At 45.2% G+C, this 14,340-nt stretch overlaps 1 non-coding gene across 1 annotated transcript; it reads left to right on the top strand.

The window, feature by feature from the left end:
• Positions 1 to 9,313: 9,313 nt before the first annotated feature.
• Positions 9,314 to 9,385, top strand: trnaw-cca (transfer RNA tryptophan (anticodon CCA)). The gene has a single exon. It is a non-coding gene; the product is annotated as a tRNA-Trp (tRNA).
• Positions 9,386 to 14,340: the final 4,955 nt, after the last annotated feature.

Raw genomic sequence — 14,340 nt, 5'->3', positions numbered from 1 at the left:
CACTGATGGACAGCATTGGAAATACAATGTTGGAGGCTGAAAGAAATGAGCAGTTTAAAACAAAAACTCACCTAACCCTTCACTAGGCTCCCTGCTCAACACACTTTACTTCAATCACTTCAACTCCACATTAAAACAAATTCCCACTTTCCACCAATATCCTGAATGTCCTCACTCACTCAGTTGCTGTCTCACAAATGAAAAATTTCATTGTAGCTTCTGCTCCCAGTAAGGACGAAACATCCTTGAAAGCTGCTCTGAAAGTCCAGTCTTCACAATGACACTTCTGCTTTCCTTCAGTCCAAATTGTCCGTGCTGACCAGATATCCCAAATTAACATAGTCTCATTTGTCAGCACATAACCCATATCCCTCTCAATTCTCCCTATTACCAGATGCCTTTTAAAATGCTTTAATTATACCAGCATCCACCACTTCCTCTAGCTGCTCTTTCCATACACACAACACCCTCTGCGTAAGGAAGGTGCCTGTAAAGTTCCTTTGAAATATTTCCCCTCTCACCTCAGACCTTTGCCCTCTAGTTTTGGAAACCCCTACTCTGGGGAAAAGATTTTGGCTATTCACTCTATCCATGCTCCTTATGAGCTTCTATAAAGTCACCCCTCAGCCCCCAATGATCCAGAGAAAACAGCCCAGCCGATTCAGCCTCTTCAGATAAATCAAACCCTCCAACTTTGGTAATAGCCATGTAAATCTTTTCCAAATCCTTGCAAAAGTTCGTAACACTTTTCCTGTAGCAGCGAAACCAGAACCGAATGCAGTATTCCAAAAGTGGCCTAATCAATGTCCTGTACAGCCTCAACATGACCTCCCAACGTCTATATTGAAATGCACTGACCTATAAAAGCAAATATACCAAATACCTTTTTTGCTACCCTGTCTACCTGCGACTCCACTATGAACCAGCACTCCAAGGTATGTTTATTCAACAACACTCCCCATTAAATGTGTAGATCCTGCCCTGATCTGCCTTTCCAAAATCCATATTTCAAAATAGAGCTGAGAAACGTAGAAGCCGTGATTGAATGGTGGAGCAGATCTGATGGACTAAATGGCTTAATTTCTGCACCTATGTTGTATGGTCTCCTGCTGTCCTGGACACAGTGAGAGAATTGGAAGCAGGAATAGGTCATTTATATTTCCAGCTGGCACCAGCATTGAACAGTTCATAACTGGATATAAACATACCTGCATCTAGATGGATAGGCTGAGACTTTTTTCACTGGAGCATCAGAGATTGAGAGGTGACCTTAGAGAGGATTATAAAATCATGAGAGGTATAAATGAGGTGAACGGCAAGTATTCTTTCCCTAGTGTGGGTGTTTCAAGATTAGGGAGCAAATTTTGAAGGTGAAGAAAGAAATATTTTAAAAAGACATGAGGGGCACCTTTTTTTTTCTAAAAGATAAAGAGTAGATCGTGTGAGGAATCAATGTCCAGAGGAGTTGCTGGATGCAGGTACAGTTACAATGTTTAAAAGGCATTTGGGTAAGTACATGAATAGGAAATGTTCGGAGGGATATGGGCCAATCATTGGTAGGTGGGACCAGTTTAGTTTCAGAACACCATCAGCATGGACGTGTTCGACTGAATGGTCTGTTTCTGTGCTGTGTGACTCTGTAACTGTTCTGTACTGGTCTTAAAGCCATTTTCTTGCCTCCCCCCATAACTTCTTCGTTCTTCAAAATCACATGAACTCAGCCTTGAATAAATTCAATAACCGACCTAACTGCAGGAAGACATCCTCATTTCTGAACTCAATTCCTCTCGCTGATATACCACTTGCTTTGCTCATTGCTTGCTGCACTTTCTGACAACTGGCAGTGACTGGTGTAGAAGGACACTGAGGCCTCTTTGTCTATCCACACGTCACTCTTGATGAAGTGCTCGTGCCCGAAACGTCAACCCTCCTCCTCCTCAGTTGCTGTCTGACCTACTGTGGTTTTCCAGCGCCACAATATTCAACTCTGATACAGCACAACAGTCCAACGTTGAACACGTACACCTTAGTCCAACACGGGCACCTCCCGATCATAACAAATATTAAGCGTCCAAATGCGAATACGGGAGACAAATGCCGACGCTATTTTATTTTGCCGATTTTTTTCGCTGTGCCTCGACATTTTATTTCTTTTGCATTTTGTCTGGCTTTTCAACGTTTCTGTCCTTTCCCCAGGGTAGAGGTATTCCAAAACTAGAGGGTAAAGGCTTAGGGTGTGGGAGAAAGATTTTAAGAGATCTAAAAGACTAGGAATAGAACATTCACCCCTTACTGGGCGAAAGTGAGGACTGCAGATGCTGGAGATTAGAGTCGAGAGTGTGGAGCTGGAAAAGCACAGTCGGTCAGGCAGCATCGGAGGACCAGGAGAATTGACGTTTCGGGCAAAACCCTTCATCAGGAAATAGCCATGGGGAACTGCAGGGCTGTAGCGTAATCGAGTGAGTCTAAGTGGGATGCTGTTGGGAAGGTCGGTGTGAATGGCCTGGAATGATGATATGGTACCATTGCCTTAGCCACGTGTATATTGAGAAATGTGGGAGGAGTGGGTTCCAGTTCGTTGGACATTGACACCAGGCCTGGAGAAGGTGGCATTTGTGCCGTCTCTCTCTTCACATTCTGCCCCCCTGTCCATTTTCTCCCCATTCACTGCCCCCTGCCCATTCTCTCTCCTCACACTGCACCCTCTATTCTCCCCCCCAACGCTCTGAACCCCTGTCCATCTCCCTCCTTTCTCCACCATCACCAACGACCCCCTCATCCCCTGCACCCCCACAATCGTCCTTTCTCGTGCCTCAGCCCTCTTTGATCGCTGTATGAAGTCTTTCTCAGGGAGATAGAGAATGGATGGTGATGACTTTACCTGGGAAACACGGCATGTGGGAAATAGTTGATATTTAAAATTGAGAATAACTAAAACCGTATATTCAGAAACTTCGTTAAAGTCGGGAAGAATGTTATTTTTTCCAAAACAAAAGCTGCAAAAATCTTTCTGAAACTTGCATTGATGTATGTGCAGTTAGGCCACAACAAAGGAGAGGCTGTAAGGAGTGAATGAGTGAATAAAACACAAGTCCAACCTTGCCCTCGAGGAGAAAGTGAAAACTGCAGATGCTGGAGATCAGAGTCGAGAGCGTGGTGTTGGAAAAGCTCAGCAGGTCAGGCAGCATCCAAGGGGCGGGGGAGAATCGTGTTTCGTGCATAAGCACTTGGCACTCGGCCATCGTTCGTTCAATCCCCCTGCGATGGCGCGTGAACTCACTGGTGCCTCCGCAGGTGGGAGGAGCAGGTGAATCCTTTCCGGCACTTACAGCAGGTGAATGGCCTCTCTCCGGTGTGGACCCGCTGGTGGGTCAGCAGTGCAGCTGTCTGAGTGACCCCTCTCCCGCACATGGGGCACGCGAATGGCTTCTCTCCCTTGTGGACCCACTCGTGCGTCTGCAGATGGCTGATCCGACTGAAGCCCTTCCTGCACACTGAGCAGGTGAATGGCCTCTCCCGGTGTGAATGAGTCTGTGAGTTTCCAGCACGGATGGGGAAGGGAATCTTTTCCCACGGTCCCCACATTTCCACGGTTTCCCCATTGAAGGAGCTTTCCTTGTGTTACTCTGGGTTTGAAATTACCAGTCTATCCCCACCGTGACGGGTGAGAGTTTGATTCCCCTAAGCTGAGTAAATGGTTTGAAGCACTTTTCACAGTCAGCGCACTGAATCTCCCTCTCTCGGGTGTCTCAGTATTCTTCCTGCCACACCAGTGTCCAAAATCTTTCAAGCAAACAGGTCTTCTTGATTGGAATGGCTGCTGACATTCAAGTCCCAATGAATCAAGTGGCTCTGTCAGAAGTTGATGTATCATTTGCTTTCAGATTTCTTTCTGCACGTCTTCCTACAAAGAAAAATCACAAAATAAGTGATCACTGTCAGTACAGTTAAATGAACATAACATAGGTGGAAACTCCTTTAGATTGCCAGATGCCTGCTGATCACATATTATCCAGGCCACAGAAACCTGAAAACCCTCATGCAGCCAGATAGGCTTAGGTATGTATGGAGGAAAACTTCATTCCAGTGACAATAACATGGAACAAACTGCCTACAAAGATGCTGGAAATGGAGCTGAATCAAGGATATGAAAATTAGATGTTAAGGCTTCTTGAGAAAAGAAAGGCAGTAAAATTGCTGAATGCTGGCCTATTAAATAAAAAAAATTATGACAAAACAGGACGTAACTCCATTACTACATTAGAAGGTGAATAATAATTACAAAGAAACTTTTACAACAGCCAACAATATCAGATATACATCATATAGAACAAAGAACAAAGAAATTTTACAGCCCAGGAACAGGCCCTTCAAGCCTGAGCCAATCCAAATGTACTGTCTAAACCTGTTGGTCAATTCCTAAGTATTTGTATCCCTCTACTCCCCATCCACTCATGCATTTATCCAGACGCATCTTAAATGAAATTACCGTGCCTGCCTCTACCACCTCTGCTGCTAACGCGTTCCAAACGCCCACCACCCTGTGTGTGAAGTAAAACTTGTTTTCGCTTTGAATAAGTGTTGCCCTTGCCGCGTTCATTGTAATGGTAGCTCTGCCCCATCCCTGATTCAGGAAGTCGGATCTCGTTAAACGAAGCTGCTTTTTGAGAGAATTGATTGGCCGTTTCCACACAAGGCAATGTAAGAAACAAGGGCTCATACGGGATTTGAACCCGGGATCTCTCACACGTCCACACACCAAGTGGCCCGAAGCGAGAATCATGCCCCTAGACCAACGAGCCACATGCCCCAGGTGCCCTACATTTTTTTAACATGTGCCAATCCCTTAAATGCTGCTCAGATCCATGAGAATCTAACCTTTTAGTTGTGAACATGAGTAAAGAAGCAATCCTTTTCGAGGGTGCAAACTGTACACGTGCCAAACTGAGTGAATACACAAGGAAAATAGCTTTAAGAGAGATAGAAAGTATTTGAGCACCTTTGGAGTGTCTGCCCCCTCCCTGGATTCACTCCAGTTGCTACAAGTGAACAGTGTTTCACCCACCCCTACCTCCCCTCCCCCCTCGCTGCTGGAGGATGGTATATGGAAAGGGTGTGACATTGCTTTGCTCCCAGATATTGCCCAGAGAGAGGAAGTTTCACTCTGAAGCTGACAGGGCTGCATCCGCATTGTGACGTCAACAATGGAGGGCGTGCCGGACAGCTGCCCTGCAGTTGAGGCACGTGTGGAGGGGAGGGCACTTTGCAAATCCCACTCTCCTCCAAGTCAATGCAGTTTGAGTTCAAGCAAAGCAATGGGTTTAAATTTATTTTAGAAAACCTCCTTTGTGCCGTGGGAAAACTCCTGTCGCGGGAAACGCAGTATTGCAGATTCATATTAACAGAAGCAGGAGGAGAGGACCATTTGGTCAAGCCTGCTTCGTCATTCATTAAGATCACAGCTCCACCAACCTGCATTATCCCACCACCCTTAATTCCCCTACCACGCAAAAACCCATCCAACTGTGTCTTCAATATACTTCATGAAGCTGTCTCAACTGCTCTCTTGGGCAGATAATCCCATAGAGTCTCACAGAGTGACACAGATGTACAGCACGGAAACAGACCCTTCGGTCCAACTCGTCCATGCAGCCCAGATATCCTAACCTAATCCAGTCCCATTTGACAGCACTTGGCCCACATCCCCATAAAACCTTCCTAGTCATATACACAACCAGACGCATTTTAAATGCTGTAATTATACCAGCCTCCATCATTTTCTCCAGCAGCTCATGCCGTACATGCATCACCCTCTGCGTGAAAAGGTTGCCCCTTATGTCCCTTCTATATCTTTCCCCTCCCCTCCCTAAACCTATGCCCTCTAGTCCTGGACTCCCCCATCTCAGGTAAAAGAACTTGTCGATTTGCCCTATCCATATCCCTCATGGTTTTATAAACCTCTATACGGTCACCCCTTAGCCTCTGACGCTCCAGAGAAAACAGTCTATTCAACCTCGCCCTCTAGCTCAACCCTCCAACACTGGCAACATCCTTGTAAATCTTTTCTGCACCTTTTCTAGTTTCACAAACATCTTTCCAATAGGAAGCAAACCAAAATTACATGCAATATTCCAAACGTGGCCTGACCAATGTTCTGTACAGTGGCAACATGAGCTCCCAACATCTATCCTCGATGCTCTGACCAACAAAGGAAAGCACACCAAAAGCCTTCTTTACTATCCTATCTACCTGCGTTTCTACGTTTAAGGAACTATCAACCTGAACTCCCAGGTCTCTTTGTTCAGCAACACTTCCAAGGAACGTACCATTAAGTGTAAAAGTCCTGCTCTGATTTGTTTTTTCAAAATGCAGCACCTCATATTTATCTATATTAACCTCCAAAAGCCACTTCTCAGCCCATTGGCCCATGATCAAGGTCCCGTTGCAATCTGAGGTAACCTTCTTTGCTGTCCACTACACCTCCAATTTTGGTGTCATCTATAAACTTACTAACTATACCTCCTCCGTTTGCATACAAATCATTATATAAATCACAAAAAGTAGCTGACCCAGCATCAATCCTTCTGACACACCATTGGTCACAGGCCTTCAGTCTGAAAAGCAACCCTCCATCACCGCCCTCTGACTTCTGCTTTCGAGCCAATTCTGTATCCAAATGGTTAGTTATCCCTGCATTCCATGAATTCCTGAAGAAGGGCTCATGCCTGAAACATCGATTCTCCTGCTCCTTGGATCCTGCCTGACCTGCTGCGCTTTTCCAGCAACACATTTTCAGCTTCCATGAGATTAAACCTTGCTCACCAGTCTCCCATGAGGACCCTTGATGAACGCCTTCCTGAAGTCCATATAGATCACGTCTATTGCTCTGCCCTTATCAATCCACTTTGTTACTTCTTCAAAAAACTCAATCATGTTTGTGAGACATGATTTCCCAAGCTTAAAACCATGCTGACTATGCCTAGTCAATTCTTGCCTTTCCAAATACATGTAAATCCTATCTCTCAGGATTCTCTCCAACAACTTGCCCATCACGGATGTTAGGCTCACCGATCTATAGTTCCCTGGCTTTTTCTTGCCACCTTTCTTAAATACTGGCACCCCATTAGCCACCCTCTAGCCTTCCGACACCTCACCTATGACTATGGATGATACAAATATCTCAGTCAGAGTCCCAGCAATCACTTCCCTAGTTTCCCACAGAGTTCTAGGGTACTCCTGATCAGGTCCTTGGGATTTATCCACTTTTATGCATTTCAAGATATCCAGCAATTTCTCATCTGTAATATGGACATTTTTTCAACATGTCAGCATCTATTTTCTCACATTCTATATCTTCCATGCCCTTCTCCACAGTAAACACTGATGCACAATATCCGTTCAGTATTCCACGCCCCCCCCCATCTACTGCAGCTCCAGACAAAGGCCGCCTTGCTGATCTTTCAGTTTATTATCTCCCTTTTTTCCTTTTGTCCTTAAGGTATTTATAAAAACCCTTTGGATTATCATTAACTCTATTTGCCAAAGCTATCTCAAGCCCCCTATTTGCCCTCATGATTCCCCTCTCAAGTATGCTTGTACTGCCTTCATACTCTCACTCGATCTCTCTGTCTATACCTGACATATGCTTCCTTGTTTTTCTTAACCAAAATCTCATTCTTTCTAGTCATCCAGCATTCCCTACATATACCAGCCTTTCCTTTCACCCTAACTGAAATATACTTGTCTGGACTCTTGTTATCTCATATCTGAAGGCTTTCCATTTTCCAGCAACCTGCGAACATCTGCCCCCAATCAGCTTTTGTAGGATCTTGCTTAATACCTGAATCTTCCTCCAATTTAGAACTTCAACTTTTAGATTAGACTTAGACTTACAGTGTGGAAACAGGCCCTTCGGCCCAACAAGTCCACACCGACCCGCCGAAGCGCAACCCACCCTACATTTTACCGCTTACCTAACACTACGGGCAATTTAGCTTGGCCAATTCACCTGACCCGCACATCTTTGTGACTGTGGGAGGAAACGGGAGCACCGGAGGAAACCCACGCAGACACGGGGAGAACGTGCAAACTCCACACAGTCAGTCGCCTGAGTCGGGAATTGAACCCGGGTCTACAGGCGCTGTGAGGCAGCAGTGCTAACCACTGTGCCACCGTGCCGCCCACTGATCTGATATATTATTTTCAATCACGATTCTAATGTTAATAGAATTGGGGTTGCTGGCCTTAGGTTTTGCACCCTCTCCAGTAGGTACATCCACATTGTGAATTAGAAAATTTCCTTGTACACAGTTAACATATTCCTCTTTTTGACAGATAGGTAAATGGGCAGGAGTTATGCCTTGGGTCCACACTTCATTCATTCCCATCAACCCTACCCCCATTCCTACCCCAATAGTCCAACGCCACTTTCCTCTGCAACTGCCGAATGTGTGACGCCAGCCCATTTACCTGTTCCCTCCTCACTATCTAAGCGCCCAAACTTACCTTCCAGGTGAAGTGGTACTTTACCTGCACTTCCCACAACCAGTCTACTGCATTTGCTGCTCACAATGTGGTCTCATCTATATTGGGGAACCGAAGCATAAACTGGGTGACTGCTGAACAGAACATCTGCGCTCTGCCTGCAAAAAAGACCCTGAGCTTCCAGCTGCCTGCCAATTCCACACCCCACCCTGTTCCCTGGCCAACATCTGTGTCTCAGGTTTGCTGTATTGTTCCAGTGAAGCTCAGCACCAGCAGAACGAAGAGCACTGGATATTCCACTTGGGGACCATACATCCCTCCGGTCCCAATATCGAATTCAATAATTCTAGGGCCTGAACTCCATAGTATCCTCGTCCCTCCCACACACACCAAGCCTTGTTATCACATCGTCTGTCATTCCACACTACTTAGCCACGAACAGTCTCCATTAACAGTTATTCACCCTCCCACGCAGATCGTTATCAACTCCTTTATCTGTCCAACAGTTCTTCCTTCGCTTTGGGCTCTGTCCTGATCTCCGCCTTCCTCCCACAATATCTCCTGCATATAAACCGACATTTTCCCAATCACCATCAGTTCTGTGGAAGGGTCACATGCTACTCCTGTTTTTTTTGTTTCTGATATACAGCATCCACAATTCTTTCAGATTTTCATTGAGAGAGAGTTGGAAATTGTTTCGAGAGACAGAAAGAGAGGGGGGAGGAACAGAACAGACATGAACTGTTGATCTCCGTTGCTACTCAAAACGTAAAATCATTGAAGTGCGATCATTTCCTTTAATCATGAATAGAGACCTCCGGCCATCAGTGAGCTTGTGGCGCAACGGTAGCGCGTCTGACTCCAGATCAGAAGGTTGCGTGTTCGAATCACGTCAGGCTCACTGAAGTCGACCATTTATGTTTCAAACCAAGGAAGGAGTATGTTTACTCCGTTTTTCTGTTGAGCCAAATCTTCTTTCCGGAAACTTTCGATCACAGGAAAGCTTTGCTATCAGTTTGATTTGTGAACACTGAATCAGGGAGGTGGTGTGCCCAGTGTTTGGGTAAATGCTCAGCTCCCCCCAGTGTGAGAAATAATAAGACAAACTGTTCATCACGGGATTTAAACACACAGCCGCTTCGTTCAGTTGGTGACAGCGCGGTGTGAATAACATTATACCGATATTTTTACAACATAATCTAGTGATTATCAGCTTTGTGTTTCAAACTATCAGGAGGTCCCAGCTCCTCCTGTCATAGCAGAGTGACAAACGAGTTCAGATAGAAATGTTTCCCACCAACAGCAAATCCTTTCCTCTCACTGGACACAGTTAAAATTATCTTTATTCAACAGAAGCAGCGGAAACTACAGTCTGACGGCCCCTCTCCACATTAACGGTGAGCCTGAATTTTATAAACGGTGTCAGTAAAATCCAATGGAGGACACTGATTTGGTTCAATCGTTTTTATTTGCCAAGCGTAATTCACCGAGAGGATGCTGCTGTGTGAGACAGCGTGGGGAATTACAGCAGGGCCTCCTGCGCATGGAACACACCGCAACTGATGTGTTTCACCTTCATCAGTTTATCCCCATCTCGGAGAAGAGAGGTTTGATGATTCGGATCATAGCAGGCCGACAGAGAACAGGAGAAGAGCACTCAGACCTTCACAAGCTTGTCACCACAGCTGGGTCATCGTGGCCCGTGGATCAGTATGGGACAGTAATCTGCATCTACTGACTGGAAGCACAGCAAATTGGGAGTGCTGGTGGGACTATCACACAGGAGAAAACGGCTTCGACCTATCAACTGGAGTGGCTCCCAATGCGCAACTCCGCTCACCTCAACTGAATAACTGTAACAAATTACTCAGTGATTCAAAGGAATACTCAGTTTTGAATCTGCATAGTGGCATGGACCTTCGAGAATGATGTCAAAACACCTTCATTTCTGTGATGGAGTATCCTGTTGGGTAGAATATACCCGTTGTCAAATTTTCCACGTTCTGTTGGTCTAACTCCGATTTCACTCAGAATCACAAAATGTCTGACAGCGCAGACTGAGGCCATGCAGCCCACCTTAGCTCTGCTGGCTCAACACAATATGTAAATACGTGTCTCATTCTGTCGCCTTCTCCCTGTAAATCTGCACATTGTTACATTGAACATGTCCACCGATTTCCCTTTTGTGTCCATTGAATCTGCCTCTTTGTCACTGTCAGACAGCGACTTACTGACCCCAGTCCCTTGAAAACGGTCTTCCTAATGTCACTTTTACTTATTTTCCTGATGACTTTAAATCTCTGCCAAAACGTTCTCGATCTTTTCAGGCCTGGGAGCATTTTCACTGCATTATTTCCTCTGTCTAAAACTCATGACGTGGAAAACTTCAATCAGACCAGCTTTCAGCCCTCTGTTCTCCAAAGAGAGCTGCCCCAAACTTTCCAATCTCCCTTCGTTGCTGACATTCCTCAGGACGGTACCATTCACTTCAACCTGTTCAGCGCCATCTGCAATCACTTCACTTCCCCGCTTCCTGAAGTATCACCCTCAGAATTGAGCGTAATACAGGTGGAGGATTCATTCAGACTCGGATTGCACGGGCGAAAAATCTGCAATACTTGTTTTCACTTTGAGCAAGTGTTTCCCTTCGCCGTGTTCACTGCAATGGCAGCTCTGCGCCGTCCCTAATTCAGGCAGTCCGATCTTATTTAACAAAGCGGCTTTTTGAGAAAACTGACGCAGCATTTTTGCTCATGTCAATTTAAGAAATGAGGGTTCACCTGAGATTGGAACCCGGCCCCTCCCACCGTCTGTATATGCTAGAAAACCCAAAGCTAGCATCATACTCCGAGACCAACTAGCCAAGAACCATGGGCGCGCCAGCTCCTGAAGCAACTGAGACTTGCTGAGTACGAAATACATTGTACATTGCTCCGGGAATTACAAGCAGCATAGAGTTTCAAGAACATCTGCTTCTCAATCTGTCTCCCTGCTCGCAGGACTACTGGTGGATATTGAACCATTTTGTTTCGACTTGCAAGCTGTGTCTGGTGGAAGAAGGAGCCCACTCGCTCTTCTGCTCTCTCTCTCTCTGTTTCGTGAGGCAGGAGAAGTCGGTTACACTAATGCGTAGGAAATGGGCAACTTTGAACGTGTTCCAAAGGTCCTGTTAACAGAGAGATAGGAAGATACTGTGCTGTCGGGACAGAGAGAAATGGACACCGGAGACTCTTCCCTCAGGTAAATTGATATGAGTGCATTTTTGTGCAGCCTGCTTAGTGTTCAGAATTTGTCTTGACACAGCAATCCTGCAGAGAGTCTTTTCTTACGGGCGTTGGTTTCTTTATTGCAGGAAATGGGGCAAACCAGCAAGTCATGTGTTACACTTCACCGGTTCATTGCCATCTGAGCGAAGATGTTTCACACGAGATCAGGACACACCGACAGAGAACAGGACAAGACAACTCAGAGCTCCACAAGCGTGCCAGCACAACTGTGTAAATTTGACTTGTGTATCGATGTGACATATTTAACTTTTGAGGAAGACACACAACCCTCACAAAGAAAAGAAATCATCCTCATTTTTGTCTTCTACTTTTACAATATGACCCTCTATTTTCAGATATTAAGATAGGGATAGAAGCTGCATTCTAATAATACTTGTGGTACAGTTAACTATCTCAATGTGCTTCACGTAAACATAATGAGAATTCCTTTAAAAATCACAAGACCGGAACACAGATTAAGACAGGTGACCAAAGACTTGGTCAAAGGGGCAGGTTTCGAGCAATCTTTTAAACAGGTTCAATTTCCCAAACATCAGAGGACAAAGACGTAAAGAGCAGACACAAAATAACAAAGGATGGGAAGCAACAGTTTAGACATAATGTCACAGGATGAGTAATCCAGGGAACATGCGTTCACAATCCCACCACAGCAAGAGATGAGATGTGAATAATTCAAATCATAAATGGGGAACACAAAGTTAGTCTCAGTATGGTATCGATGGCACTGACGTTAATTGTCATAAAAATCCATGTTCACAATGTCCTTTCAGGAGGGAGCTGCAAATGTGTTGCTGGTCAAAGCACAGCAGGTTAGGCAGCATCTCAGGAATAGAGAATTCGACGTTTCGAGCATAAGCCCTTCATCAGGAATAAGAGAGAGAGAGCCAAGCAGGCTGAGATAAAAGGTAGGGAGGAGGGACTAGGGGGAGGGGCGATGGAGGTGGGATGGGTGGAAGGAGGTCAAGGTGAGGGTGATAGGCCGGAGTGGGGTGGGGGCGGAGAGGTGCCGGAGTGGGGTGGGGGCGGAGAGGTGCCGGAGTGGGGTGGGGGCGGAGAGGTGCCGGAGTGGGGTGGGGGCGGAGAGGTTTTAGGGGAAACTGCCATCCTTATCTGATCAGACTTACATGTGACTCCAGACCCACAGCAATGTGGTTGACTCTTAAACTGCCCTCTGAATTGGCTCAAACAAGATACCTTGCAATTAGGGTTGGATAACAAATATCAACCTTGTGAAAGTGTCAGAACAGAAATTGCTGGAGAAACTCAGCCAGTCTGGCAATACCGGTGGAGAGAGAGAGAAAGAAACAGAGCCAATATCCTGCCCTGCGTCCAGAACTGTTGTGAAGAAGGGTCACAGCACTTCAAATGCTAACTCTGCTTCTCTCTCCACATGTGCTGCCATTTCTATTGAGTTTCTCCAGCAATTTATGCACTTTTGTGTTTCAGGTCTCCAGAATCTGCAGTTCTTCATTACACTGATGTAGGGAAGCTCAAATCCCATAAAAGAAAAAAGCAGAAGGGCTGGAATTACTCAGCAAGTCTGGCAGCAGCTATGGAGATAAAAACAGTTAGTTCTTCGGGTCATTGAAAGATCATACATCAGGGACAAACGTTTGGGAAGCTGCAAGAGTAAAAGGCACTAGTGTAACTTCAACATCTGGGAGAACTCTCTCAGTCATGGAGGTCAGACTGATTCAGCATTCTGGTCCTGCTCATTACTTGTTAACTTCTCAATTTGTTGTTCTTGTTATATTTCTACATGGTTGACACATTCCTATGTTTTAAAATGATATTCCAACCATACAGGAATTTTCCATGTAAGTAATCATACATTAGAGGGTTTGGAACGTGAATGTAACTTTTAAACAGAAAGTATTTATTCATACATGGAGTGTGGGCATCGCTGGCAATGCCAGCATTTATACCATCCTTAACCACCCTGTGGTTGGTTGGAAAAGTGAATGAAGGTGTCTGAGATTGTCTTGATCAGCACAGAAATCTCAAAGATGGGTCTGCTCAGGTAGAAGTACCCTTCACTCCCACAGCCAAGTCTGCATTCATTGCAATTATAGACGCCATCTAAAACTCCCAGGACAAGGACAGCATGGGATCACAATCAGAATAAAACTTCCTCTACTCTTAATTTGTAAGTGAAACTACTTCAACACTGTCCCCAACAAACACAGCCAAGACAGAGACAGCATTGGGTTAGATACAGAGTAAAACCTCCTCTACACTTCCCCATTCATATAGTTCCAAGACAATGACAGCAAAGGGTTAAATAAACTGTCGAGCGTCTTCCACTATGACTGACACTGAGTACGTTCTACACTAGTCCTCAAGGAAAATTCAGAACTGAGAATATTATCTGGAACTGAATTCACACCCCCTAATGGGAATGACAGCAACAGAAAATCATGTCGTGAAACACAGATAAAACACACACAATGTACAACAAAACTAGACTGTTATTGAGATCAAAGATATTTAAATGACAGGAAACATTGTCTCCGCAATGATCCGAATGAGTGCTGAACAACTTATTCACTTGAATAATATTCTCTGGGAA

Source organism: Hemiscyllium ocellatum (assembly GCF_020745735.1).
Source record: "Hemiscyllium ocellatum isolate sHemOce1 chromosome 27 unlocalized genomic scaffold, sHemOce1.pat.X.cur. SUPER_27_unloc_17, whole genome shotgun sequence".
In the NCBI taxonomy this organism is placed as follows: domain Eukaryota; kingdom Metazoa; phylum Chordata; class Chondrichthyes; order Orectolobiformes; family Hemiscylliidae; genus Hemiscyllium; species Hemiscyllium ocellatum.
The sequence above is the reverse complement of the archived record's forward strand: the minus strand, read 5'-3'. Positions and strand labels throughout refer to the sequence as shown.